The sequence below is a fragment of the Schistocerca cancellata genome, chromosome 5 (assembly GCF_023864275.1).
Source record: "Schistocerca cancellata isolate TAMUIC-IGC-003103 chromosome 5, iqSchCanc2.1, whole genome shotgun sequence".
Taxonomy (NCBI): domain Eukaryota; kingdom Metazoa; phylum Arthropoda; class Insecta; order Orthoptera; family Acrididae; genus Schistocerca; species Schistocerca cancellata.
The window spans coordinates 119,384,687-119,399,112 of NC_064630.1; the positions used below are offsets into that span (position 1 = coordinate 119,384,687).

Sequence of the window (14,426 nt, forward strand, 5' to 3'; positions counted from 1 at the left end):
GCAGTGAGTTTTGAACATGCATATATTGTCTATTGATATAACCTGATATACAGATGTAAGATAGTCATGGAAATTGTTCACCTCTACCTTCCAATGATGAGGGTAATACTATGTAAGCATAACATAAGAAGAATATAGAAATCACCACAATTACAATAGCTGGATACAGATAGATGTAGGCTGCTCTTCAAAAACTTCATATTTTAACTTTCTGCAGTATGTATATATACAAAATACTTCGGTTTGCATGCAAACATAAAAACAAATTTAATAAAAATTAAGATAATCATAATCAAGCTAAGAGAAACAAAATAAAGTTAAGAGTTCTACAGCTTGACTTGGAAGAAGTAGTGCTATATGACATTAAAGCTGTAAAAATGTTTACTGTTTCATATTTCAAATATTTGCTTGGAAGACAAATTTAAATAAACCACGAAACAATTACTTATATAAAGTCCTTTCTATTCAGTTAATGAGTAAATATTAAATACAAAAAATTGGAAACAGGCATACAATGCAATATAATTAAAATGTGCATAGATCGATAGGTAGTAGATTCAAGATGTGTTCTTATGAATGGGGGAATAGAAATAAAATGTGTAATTATGTATGATGTCATCACATTTATGATATACCTGTTGCAGCGGTGATTAGGATTGCTCAGCTTTGTTCATGTGTATCTTCCAATCCTGCTAGTGTGTGTAAATTACCACAAACTGAATTACGTAGAACAATAACTTCATTTATCAGAAAAGTGAACACCGGCATTCAACTCAGTTATGAACAGCTGGGAGACTTTTACACGAGTGTAGAATCATCTCTTAAATGGCCGAAACAGTTAACAATGAGTCAGCACTTAAGCTATATGTAACTATGTGCAGTCCCTCTGAGAGTAAGTGAAAGGCAAGGCATAAATAGCACTGTAGCTGCAACATTATCTGTGGCAGCGTGCACAATTCCACTCGACAAATACAATAAAAACACAAAGCAGATAATGATGAAGTGTCGTTACGTCAGTCCTCACAGTGGAAGTGGAGTGGCATCTCTGAAATGTGCAGGAGAATGCACCAGCTGTCAACAGCAGATCATTCTTACTGGTTGTGGAACTGAGTCAGACGGTCATTGCAATTTCGGTTGAGTTTGAGGTCGTGTTCCCTTGAAACATCAGCTGGCAATATGCCATGAACGATGTACACCCATTTGACACGGTCAGTGGAAACAGTCATGGTCTTGCTATTGAGGGAAATATCTAACGTCCATGCGTCTCTTTGTAACACATGATGTGTGCTCGTGTATGGAGCTTGTACAGAAGATATCACGGAGTCTGCGTGAAGTGTTAAGTGCGAACAGCTGACCAAGTTGTGATACAAATAACAGTGCAATGTGCCATGTCTGGAACCTTCATGCAGATGAATACAAGTGATGCACTCACCCAAGTGACACAGAAAATCTGGCTGATCTCACCTCGTGGACTGCAGAGAATCGGTGTTGATGAATTCACCCGGAAGATGTATCGCTATGCTGAAAATCAGTTCTGGTGACGAAGCATCTATGTCTGGTTCATAAGCATTTCACTGACCAAATAACATAATTGGCAGAGCAGTCGTCCAAGTTGTGCTGAGGCACGTGAGAGCAGCTTTGACTAAACAGTGTCTTCACTCTATCTGACCCTTGCTTGCTGGGTGGTAACTCGTGGTTTTAAGATGGAGCTAACTGCTGAAAATTCAAGATTGGGTAATAACTCTGATTCAAATGGACTACTGCAAGCTTTTGTTATGCACAGTGGGAAACCAAATCTTGATAACCTTGTGAACACGAAGGCGGAGGCAAATGTTTTCACAAAATCGTTGTCCAATGGTATTTTTTCCGGAAATCATGTGCAACGATCTCTGACAGTCAACAAGTATTGCTGACTACCTGATGGACTTAATCAACCCACAACGTTGAGATGTTTAAGATGTACATGCACAAAACATGAGATAATGTTGGGAAATTTGTCCACTGGTGCATGTATGTGGCAAGATATTTTGCTGCATTGGAATGGCATACACATGTGTGTCCACTTGTGGCAGACTTTCTCCATTTCTGACCAGACAAACTGCTTCAACATCAGAGGGAAAGACTTCAGGATCAGACCAGCTGTGTAAATTCTTTGTGAAACTGAATAAGCACAAAAGGTTGGGATTTTCCTAGTGAAACACCACAGTATATTTTATCATCTGCACCAGAGACACTAACAAGTTGCAACTGTAATACTGAGTCAGCATCATTCAGGAAAGTGTTAAGTTCTTGGTCACTCTGCTGCACCTGGGCGATCATATTGAAGTCAATTCGATTCCTTGGGACTACAGCCCATATAGGGCCTTGGCCTCTCTGACAATCACAGCCCAGTCGTGATTATCTGCTGCTCATTTCCTCCATCTTCTTACTCCCATGTTTCTCAGATCATTTTCCACATCCTCCAGTCATTGTTTCCATGATCTCCCCTTGCACCTTCTGTCACCTGGGTGTCCTCTGTAGACCTTCTTCACAGATTATTCTATGATTTTCGCTCTATGTGGCCCAGCTATCTCAGACTGTTACACCTGATTTGCGTACCAAGTCGGCTTTACTGTACATTTCTTTCAATTCCTTGTTCTCTGTATTCTCCATGCCTTGTCTCACTCACAGCTCCAGAAATCTTTCTTAATATTTCCCACTCCCGTCTTCTCAAGAAATCCTCCTCTACTACTGTCACTGTCCATGTTTCTAAGCCTTACGACTATTCGATAGACAGTCACCTTTGATTTTCTACCCATGCTACATAACTGAAAATTCTTAATCAGGGCCCAGTAAGCTTCTGCAGCAATTCTTGCTTTTATTTATTCTCTTATACTGTTCTCCTCCATAACCAGCACTCCAAAGTATTGGAATTTCTCACATCGTGCATAATTGCCTCCGTTCAGCTTAATATATTTCTCTTTAAACAACAGTATTTTTCCTCGAAGCAACAAGATACTGTGTTTTGGTGTTATTTACTCGGAGTCCCAATTGTTCTGCCTCCTCTTCTAGTCTGCCAAATCCTTCTCCCAATTCTTTCAATCTTCTAGACAGCATACACACATCAGCAGCATATGCTACATTTCGGTTCATATGGTTAAAATGGGTGCCACTTAGGTTATCTATCTCCACCCATCGTATAACTCTCTCCAACACTATGTTGAAGAGTAGTGAGGATAATACAGCACCCTGTCATAACCTTTGGCTAACCTCAAATTCTTTAGTGTTTTCCGTCTACTTTTAATTGGCATTTTGTGCTGGTGAGGGTCATTCATGCCAGTCTGATTAGTTTTTATGGAAATTCCATTTCCATTAGGGTATGATAATGCTTTTTTCCTTTAACACTATCATAGGCTTGTTTGAAGGGTACAAAAGCTGATGTACATCCACATTATATTCATAACACTTTTCCACTATTTGCCTTATAGTGAAGATCAGGACAGTAGTTGATCTGCTCTGTCGAAACCCATACTGGCAGTCTCCAAGTACTACTTCTGTAAATTGAGCAAGTCTCATAGGAATGACTTAGCCAAATATTTTCACTTCCTTTTACCATATTTCAACTCAGTTGATGGCCATGTCAGATGTTCACCTCCACCCTTAATCATTTCTAGTGAAAAGTTATCATTACCTGGAGCCTTATTATTCTTTTGGCTTTCTATTGCCTGTCTAACTTCCTCTGTTATTGGTGTGGGTACAGGTAGTTCATCACGACTAACATTTTGCCATGGTTGGTCGCTCTATTTCATTTTCTCCCATTAGCTCCCTCTCTGTAGTGATGTTCAGCAGCTCATGAAATATTCAGCCTATTGATCTAAAATATGTTCTCCATCTCCTATAACATTTCCTTCTTCAGCTCTACGGAATTCAGTACATGGCTGAAAGCCTTTCTTCAATTCCTGAACTCTCTTCCAGAATGTCTTTACTTCTTGGTCGTTATATTCTTCTTCTAGCTCCATAATCCATTTCTTCTCTAATTCTTGTTTCTTCCTTCTACAAATTCTATCTGTCCCTTTCCTTTTCTTCAAGAATTCTTTGGTATTAGCTCTTGTTGCTCTGTTTATCATTTTCTTTCTTGCGTTATTTCTCTCAGACACCACCTTTTTACAATCTTCAACAAACCATCCTGCCTTTTCCATCCTTTCTTCTGTAACTAAAACTACTACTACTACAGTTTCTTGTAGGACATATTTCAGTGTACTCCACTTCCCTTCAACACTTTCCACATCCTAGCTTCGTGTAGCCTCAAACTTCTTCTGCAGTTCTGCTTCATACTTTTCAGATATTCCCTTCTCTTTTTATTTGGAAACATTGTATCTTTGTGGAGCTTTTCTCTTCCCTCTGGATCTAAAGAAAGCTATGTGTTGTCTGTACTTCAATCTTACCATATAATGATCCGAATTGCAGTCAGCTCCCCCCCCCCCCCCCCCCCCCTGCAATTAACAACCTCAAGGACATCCAATGCATGTCTCCTGTCAATTATTACCTGGTCAATTTGATTAAAAGTTGTGTCATATTGCGAGCACCATGTGGCTTTCCTTACATTCTTTCTATGTAGCCATATACTCTTCACTACCATTCCATTGCTCAAGGCAAAGTCTATAAAAGTCACTGTCCATTTTTATTTGACGTCTCATGCAGATTTCATTTTCTACTGCTTCTCTAAAGCCTTCTTTTCCCACTTTTGCATTAAAGTTGCCTATCACTGTCTTCACATCTTGCCTTGGTATATCTTCTAATCCTTGTTGCAGTTGACCATAAGACTCATCTTTCACTTCGTCTTCACCATCATCATAATAATAATAACAATCTTCTGTAGGTGCATGCATACACACTAGACCGATGTTGAAGAAGTGGGCCTTCATTCCTAAAGCGTACATCCTTATATTTACTGGGTTAAAATTTATGACTGCTTCTTTATACTTATCATACTCAAGAAAGCCTGTGTCCCCTCCACTAAACAATTACCACTTCTTAAGCTGTGTCACACAGAGGGATTTATTGAGGAAATTTGTACCCAGCACAAGCCACAGAGGAAAGTATCTTGGCAAATGTATATTGTGACTTAGTTCAGGGTCATGTGACTGGCACAAGCAGCCAGAAAGAGTGTTCTCACTGGTGACATGTAACCCGACAGTTTCATAGAACATGGTGTCCGGTGCAAAATTTATATTTATTTGTGCTAGCTCTGTGAATAAAACTGTGAAAAGGGAGAATAATAAGAGAAGGGAACATAGGTGGTGGGTGCATAACTTTCTTAGTAAAAGGTGTAGTCATGGAGCTTACAGTTCAGTAATGATTGACCTACAAGTTCATGACACATGGGTTTTCAAAAATTTTGTTCATTATGTTCACGTCAGACTTTAAAGTATCACTAAATATGACAGCACAATACTACACATTGAAGAACACAAATTTTCATAAAACTGCAAGACCTGCTGAACAACTTGCCCTTACATTACGCCTTTCAGCTACTGGAGATTCATACAGCTCCATGATATGTACAGGGTTATTACAAATGATTGAAGCGATTTCACAGCTCTACAATAACTTTATTATTTGAGATATTTTCACAATGCTTAGCACACACATACAAAAACTCAAAAAGTTTTTTTAGGCATTCACAAATGTTCGATATGTGCCCCTTTAGTGATTCGGCAGACAGCAAGCCGATAATCAAGTTCCTCCCACACTCGGCGCAGCATGTCCCCATCAATGAGTTCGAAAGCATCGTTGATGCGAGCTCGCAGTTCTGGCATGTTTCTTGGTAGAGGAGGTTTAAACACTGAATCTTTCACGTAACCCCACAGAAAGAAATCGCATGGGGTTAAGTCGGGAGACCGTGGAGACCATGACATGAATTGCTGATCATGAACTCCACCACGACCGATCCATCTGTTTTCCAATCTCCTGTTTAAGAAATGCCGAACATCATGATGGAAGTGCGGTGGGGCACCATCCTGTTGAAAGATGAAGTCGGCGCTGTTGGTCTCCAGTTGTGGCATGAGCCAATTTTCCACGGGCTACGTGTGAAACTTGCCCGCACGCGTTCAACCGTTTCTTCGCTCACTGCAGGCCGACTCGTTGATTTCCCCTTACAGAGGCATCCAGAAGCTTTAAACTGCACATACCATCGCCGAATGGAGTTAGCAGTTGGTGGATCTTTGTTGAACTTCGTCCTGAAGTGTCGTTGCACTGTTATGACTGACTGATGTGAGTGCATTTCAAGCACGACATACGCTATCTCGGCTCCTGTCGCCATTTTGTCTCACTGCGCTCTCGAGCGCTCTGACGGCAGAAACCTGAAGTGCGGCTTCAGCCGAACAAAACTTTATGAGTTTTTCTACGTATCTGTAGTGTGTCATGGCCATATGTCAATGAATGGAGCTACAGTGAATTTATGAAATCGCTTCAATCATTTGTAATAGCCCTGTATATGCATTGGATTTCCAAATCCAAAAGTCAATGAAATAATATCAAAATATGTCAGTCTATAATAAAGGCTCTTCAGAGAGAAATTGCAGTAGGGACTGTTATCTTTATCGATTTTCTATTTAAAACTAAAAATTCCATACACTGCATTACGTAACAATGTTATCCTCTGTTAAAATACAAACATTTTCTGACTGCCCCTCATTAAAGTTTAATTCAGGAATTGTACTTGAAGACTCTTTCAAATTCATCAAGCTCCTCAATTTTAGCTACAAAGATTAAGTCTTGCATCTTCTTTTGTAGAATAGCAAGACCTTTTTGTTATGAATTTCTTGAAGTTCGCATTCTACATACTTCTGAAACAACGTGAACCTATCCTTTTTCTCAAGAATGTCTTCACTAGTACATTTCAAAACTTTGAATGCATCATCTGCCGAATTTTGGTTTTTAACTTTAGCCTTCTTCTGTGGCGGATTGGTAGGCTCCAAATTAGTATTTGAAGTACTTTGTTCATCTTCCAGTGGTACTGATGGCTCCTTGCATCTTTCTTACAATATACACTAAAAGGAAAGGAAAAAACATTCTTCAGATTTTTTGTTTATCTTTTTTCATGTATCCAAATTCCGAAGCACAATGTGAGGAAATTGCATGAGAATTTGAGATTCATTGGAACTTTCCTTACTGCATAGGACTTAAGATGGAAAACATGTACAAATTGTTACTCTTGCTCATGCTGGAAGCATTTATCACAACAAAAAACTTTCAGCATTGTGTTAATGGCATTAGTAGATGCCGATTACCAATTTCTGTATGCAGATGTGGGAATGTAAGAAGGTATTTCAGAGAGAGGTGTATTTAATCATACAGCCTTCAACAAAGCCCTTCAAGGAAGTGAGTTGCACATGCAAGAACTAGAGCCTCTGTCTGGAAGAGATGCACCCACCCCCTACGTAATTGCTGCTGACAATGTCTTTGCACTACAAGAACATGTCATGACACCCTTTCCAGGTAAACATAACAAAGGCAGCAAAGAAAGAATATTTAATTATAGGCTCAGTCTCAATGAATTACTGAAAATGACTTTGGCATACTATCATCTGTTTCTAGTGTTCTACAAAAACCTATTCACCTTGATCTGCATAAAGCAACTACTGTAACTGTGCTGCATTTACCTACACAATTTCCTACGAAGAAACTGAGAAGCTCACCTAATTTCTTCACCATCACACAGTTTTGATTTTGAAAATCTAGAAAGAGGGACTGTAGAACCGAGGAGGGGGAGAGACCACCTACCACTTCCATCACAATTCAGAATCAACAGAAAAGCTGCCAAAGACGTTAAGCAAGTGAGAAACTAATTTTTAACATATCTTGTCACTGTCAAAGGACAATTGGAGTGGCAATATTTGTTTGCTTAGTGTCGAAGATAGTTCAGTGATAACTGTCAAGTTCATAGAAAATGCTTTCTCTTTTTTTTTCATGTGCAACTGTAAACAACACATTTACATTCTTCATTGCTATGTAAATAAATATTTGTGTTAAAAATCATGTAAAATAAATATGGTCCAACTTACCACAAACATGGATAAACTTCTTCTCTGTCTGCTTACATCCTTCAGGAAAATGAACGATTCTTTGGCATACCATTTAGAAAAAGATACCTTTTCTCTTGCTGATCCTGATGTCTTCGACAAAACACATTATTGAATTCACGAAGGAATTGTGACCTCTAGTTATTAAGTTTAATGTCCAATTCTTCATCAGAAATACTGAATAAACATGCTAGCTGGCAAACTGCATCATGTTTGGTGTTCCAGTTTTTACAATTGGGGAATGTGTTCAATTAATTTTATGGTATTATTTTTTGGCTGCTCCACCGAGGTGGCCTGTGAACTACGCATGTGCAGTAGAAAAAGTATCTGAGATTTGTGCCGTGTATTCAGTGAGCAAACAGATATAGGCACATGTGCCAGAACAGCGTATTTCTCGGAATTCTAGCATCAATGTTGCAGGTATATGTCACAGGAACTTTCAACTTATGCCACACTGCATTGGCTACATGTGCCAGGCACAAATCTGTGACAAATCCACCAATGTGAATGTAGCTTTATGATACCATCTCCTTTCCATCTGACATCTTGAACTGCTGCTACTCGTACACAGTATTTCTCCATCTCTTGTTTGAGTCCACGTAGAGCTCCTGGTTTGCTCAAAGTTTTTACATTCCAAGTATCAAAGTATATACACTATGTGATCAAAAGTATCTGGACACCTGGCTGAAAATGACTTACAAGTTCGTGGCACCCTCCATCAGTAATGCTGGAATTCAATATCGTGTTGGCCCACCCTTAGCCTTGATGGCAACGTCCACTCTCGGAGGCATACGTTCAATCAGGTTCTGGAAGGTTTCTTGGAGAACGGCAGCCCATTCTTCATGGAGTGCTGCACTGATGAGAGGTATCGATGTTGGTCGGTGAGGCCTGGCATGAAGACGGTGTTCCAAAATATCCCAAATATGTTCTATAGAATTCAGGTCAGGACTGTGCAGGCCAGTCCATTACAGGGATGTTATTGTCATGCAACCACTCTGCCACAAGCCATGCATTATGAACAAGTGCTCAATCGTGTTGAAAGATGCAATCGTCAACCCCAAATTCCTCTTCAACATTGGGAAGCAAGAAGGTGCTTAAAACATAAATGTAGGCCTGTGCTTTGATAGTGCCATGCAAAACAACTAGGGATGCAAGCACCCTCCGTGAAAAACATAACTACACCATAACACCACTGCCTCCAAATCTTACTGTTGGCACTACACACACTGGCAGATGACATTATCTGTGCATTCGCCAACCCACACCCTGCCATCGGATCACCACATTGTGTACCGCGATTCGTCACTCCACGCAACGTTTTTCCATTGTTCAATAGTCCAATGTTCATGCTCCTTACACGAAGTGAGGTGTCGTTTGACATTTACTGGCATGTTTTTTGGCTTATGAGCAGCCGCTCGACCATGAAATCCATGTTTCCTCACCTCCCGCCTAACTGTCATAGTACTTGCAGTGGATCTTGATACAGTCTGGAATTCCTGTGTGATGGTGTGGTAAGATGCCTGCCTATTACACATTACGACCCTCTTCAACTGTCGGCAGTCTCCATCAGTCAACAGACGATGCGGCCTGTACACTTTTGTGCTGTACGTGTCCCTTCACCTTTCCACTTCATTATTGCATTGGAAACAGTGGACCTAGGGATGTTTAGGAGTGCGGAAATCTCGCAGATGATGACACAAGTGACACCCATCATCTGACCACGTTCGAAGTCCTTGAGTTCTGCGGAGTGCCCCACTCTGCTCTCTCACGATGTCTAATGACTACTGAAGTCGCTGATATGGAGTACCTGGCAGTAGGTGACAGCACAATGCACCTAATATGAAAAACATTTGTTTTTGGGGGTGTCCGGATACTTTTGACCACATAGTGTATCATTTTTCTGTTTAACATGTTCTTTTCCTTGTATGGGTCATTAATCAGCATCATCAGTCTGGTTATTCCTGTCTTTGAGTTTCATAACAAAATGTTTTTTTCAATATGCGCTTCTTAACCCCACGATGAACCCCTAACTTGGAGGACCAGGCTTTGTGTCAGCTCCCTGGCTTCATCACACCTCTAGAGCCCTCCCTGCCCTATGTTGTGGGACACATTACATCAGACTCCTCTGACAAGACCACTCCGACTTGGGTGACCCTGCCAGTAGCTACGCTATAAATGACGGCACAGTTCCTGATGTTGAAGTCAATGGGGATCGAAACGCTGTGCCACTACTCTATCAGACCAATGCTTGCTAGCTGGTAACTTGTGGTTTTATGATGGACATACCCACAGAAAGCTGTACGCTTGTCTAATAACTCTGATTCAAATGGCCTGCTGGAATCTGTTATCATAGGCAGTGGGCAACCAAATCTTGATAACCATGTGAACACGAAGGCAGAGGCTAATGTTTTCAGGGAGAGTTTGCCCAGTGGTACTGTTTCCTGCCATTGAGTGAAACAATCTATGATAGTCAACAGGTAGTGTTGATCATCTGAGGACGTAATTGACCCATAACGTTCAGATGTACATGCACTAAACATGTGATGATGTTGGGCAATTTGCCCGCTGGTGCATGTATGTGACAAGATCCTTTTCTGCATTGGCATGGCATACACATGCATGTCCACATGTGGCAGACCTTCTCCGTTCCCGGCCGGACAAACCACTTCGACATCAGTCAGATCGTCGAAAGGACTGCAGGATCAGACAAGCTGTGTAAATTTACACAGCTTGTCTGATACTGAAGTCCTTCCGATGATCGATCTGATGTCGAAGCGAAACTGAACTGACAGGAAAGGTTGGAATCTTCCTTGTGAGACGATGCAATATATTTGAACATCTGCATTGGGGACTCTTAATGAGTGCAACTGTAATACTGAGTTGGCATCGCCCAGGAAGCTCTTGGTCAGTCTGTTGCACCTGGGTGATCATGTTTAAGTTAATGGGGCTCAAAATACTGTTGACCCACAAAAGGCAGTCAGCTGCTGTGTTGTCCATACCAGAGATGTGCTCAATGTTGGTGCTAAACTGCACGATAAATTCCAGATGATTATACTTCCGCAGTGAACAGTTAATGGTATTCTGCCTGAACACAGGTGTTCTGCATCTACATCTACATAGGTACTCAGCAAGCCACTGTACGTGGTCCATATAGATAGCCAAATCTCTCGCGTCTACCTACAGCACGATGTATCTGATGGCTTTGTACATGGCAAGAAGTTCTCATTCATATGTACTCCACTTTTGTTGCAATGGCGACAGTTTATGAGACGAACAGGCTAGAGACTGCCATTAGCCATCTGTCCACTGTTGTAATATGGCACCTATGGCTGTTAGGTTTGCACCAACCACCATCACTAAGGGCGCATCAAGCTTAGGACGCAGGATTCGCCATATTTTGTTGAACAGTGTCAAAGACGGAGCTCACTGCCTCAGTCCTTTAACTTTATAGACAGAAAGTGTTGCAGTTAACTGTTCTTGTAGCTCTGCTGCCAGTGGTAGATGACGGTGATAAAAATTTAGCTTCCTGAGGAAATGACGTAGCTCTTTGATGGTGCTTGGCTTCTATATTTACGGAATAACTACAACCTTGTCCAGTGGATAGGGGTGCAAACATCTGGCTGTTTTCAAAATAACACCATATTGTTCCAATTGATTGAACACATCTTTAACATGTTGTTGATGTTCTTCTTTGGTGGTCAAGAAGGTCAAGATATCATCAGGGAGCAGAGCAGAAGGGTAGACCTTGTAGTACAGATTCAACAAATCTTTGCCAGGTTTGGAATGCATTTTGTAAACCAAAGTTCATAAACATGCTCTTGAATAGCCCAAATGGTGTAACATTGCTGTTTTTGGTATATCTTCTCCTGCCACTGGTATCTGAGTATAACCCTTGGCACAATCTAAAGACCATTGCACCACATAAGACATGGTTATCATCTCACAACAATGGAACTGGGTAAAGTCTGATTTGTCTCATGCATTAAGCATTCTATAATCACCACATGGACGACATGCTCCACTCTTCTTAGGAACCAGGTGCAGCAGAGATGACCATGGGCCACTTGATGGTCGGATAATGCCTTCTTTTAACATGTGGCAACTTGACCTTAGCTACTACCATTTGGTTTGGTGCCAAATGTCTAGGTCTACATGATACTGGAGGGCTGTTCATGGTTTTAATAAAATCCACAGTATTATGCTGCATCTGATTTGGAGATCCAGGGGGCCTAGACAGTGCTGGATATTGGGATAATATAGTAGCATAATTACAGTCCTTCATTTGCATTAGTTTGGCACTCTGTGTGGTCGTGCCGCAGCAGAACCCAATTGAAGCCACGCCAGTCACCCTGTCCACAAGTCAGGAATTCACCACATCCAGCATCAGCTAGCAGTATGCTGGGGAATCCATGCTCATGACTGGCTCTGAGACATCAGCGAGAGTGAAGTGCCAGACCAATGCACAGCATGGTGCAAAGTCCAATTCCACACACTGAGTTCCATTATTGATATCTTGGAATTGTTAGCAGCTGACAAGCAGAAGGTGGTCAGTGGTCAACAGAGATGAACCAAGGTCCACGGCAATATCTTCAAATCCAAATCTCTATCTACTAGATACTTTAGTCCAGACCTCCTGTAACTAATACAAATGCACTGTGATCCTGTCCAGCAGTCAGCTGCACTTAAGCTCGACTGCAACTGGTATTTCAGAACAAGCTCAGACTTGTGCACTTGTGTACCTGCTCACCAAACTTCTGATGGTACCAGCATACTGATATTCCTAACTTAGAAGACGAGATGTTATTCAACGATCGGCTCCTGTATCTGCAATGATTACGTCTTCTGACCCTGCTGGTACCTCATCGAGACAGTAGTTCACTGAGCTGTTTGCACAGAATGTCTACCTTCACCACCAGCAAATCAATCAGTGTGTGTGACCGCTGCTTGGCCCTAACATGGTGCTAACTTGTGTGAGAATGATAGTCTCCTATACATGGTCCACAATTTCTGTAGTGGTGTCCAGGGACATCACAGGTTGTAAGGAACAGTACCAATGTCCACTTGCTCTGCAAGTGCCCAAAGTACTGAGGCAGCTTACAATCCCCCGACATCATCTTGTGTGAGTACTTGTTGGATGCTTTCTTCTCATCAAGCAGCTGCTCCTCGGATCAGCTCAGTTTTTAGCTTCCTATAAGATTATTCCACCAGTGGCGTGGTTATATCTTGAACTTCCTAAGCACATTTACAGTCTAGTTGGTTCACTACCAAGGAAAACATTGTTGAATCATCTGCATCATGAAAACTCGCCTCCACTTGAGAAAACCGAAGTACAAGACTGTATGACCACAACAGTAGCAAGAACATGGCTAATTGCAATACTCTGGAGTGTTCTTGCATTTTATGGTCATTTTTTCTGTTTAGTTTTTTAGGCTCAGATTACGTTGGGGTCACCAGTTGTCAGTGCAGCTGTGATAAGGACTTTTACACTTTGTTAGGCCTGTACCTTCCAAGCCTGCTAGTCTGTGTAAATTATCCACTTTCTGAATTACATGGAACAATAACTTTATTCAATGGAAAACTGAACAGCTGCATTCAACTCACTTATTAAAATTTGTGAGACATTTTGCTTGAGTGTAGAATCACCTCTTAAATGGCTGAAACAGTTAATGATGAGTAAGTAGTTAAGATATAAGTAACTACGTACAGTCTTTTCAAAGGTAAGTGAAAAGCAAGGAATAAAGAGCCTTGTCTACACAACATCACCTGTGGTGGTGCGCATAATTCCACTTGACAAACATGAAAACAACACACAGTAGATGATGGTAGATAATGTGTAATTACTTACCTTGGTAATTATGTGGTGTGTGTTATCATTAATGTGTTCAGCTGACAATGTAAATGTGTACTTGGATCTGATCCATATACGTACAACCAAAGCTGCTCCCCTAAACTAGACAGATAAGTCTACGTCTACAACTTCCACAGAAGAGGTCACTGGTCAAAGCAAAATGGTAGTATCGCAACCTTCAACACACTTGCCATTTCCAGTAGACTCATACAGATCTAGTACACAACACAATGTACGCCACCATTCACAAGAGGAAAAAAAAAGAAGTAATATACTAAACATACACGACATCTACAAATGTAAATTACAAATGAAATCACCAGAGACACCATCCATGTAACAGAACCATACATTGTTTAGCAGACTGTTACTGGCATATCATGTAAGAAATACCAGTTACAATATTTCATGAATTTTGTACAAGCAACTGAAACATACACACAAATGAGACAGTAGCCACTGTCAATTCTGACATTAAGCATTTGTTGACTCTCTTTGGAAGATATCTTCCTTTA

General features: G+C 40.9%; 1 protein-coding gene across 2 annotated transcripts in view; it reads right to left on the minus strand.

Annotated features, from left to right (window-relative positions):
- The window catches only part of LOC126187922 (PMS1 protein homolog 1-like), a 119,116-nt gene that overhangs the window by 88,139 nt on the left and 16,551 nt on the right, over nt 1-14,426 (minus strand). The window lies entirely within an intron of this gene.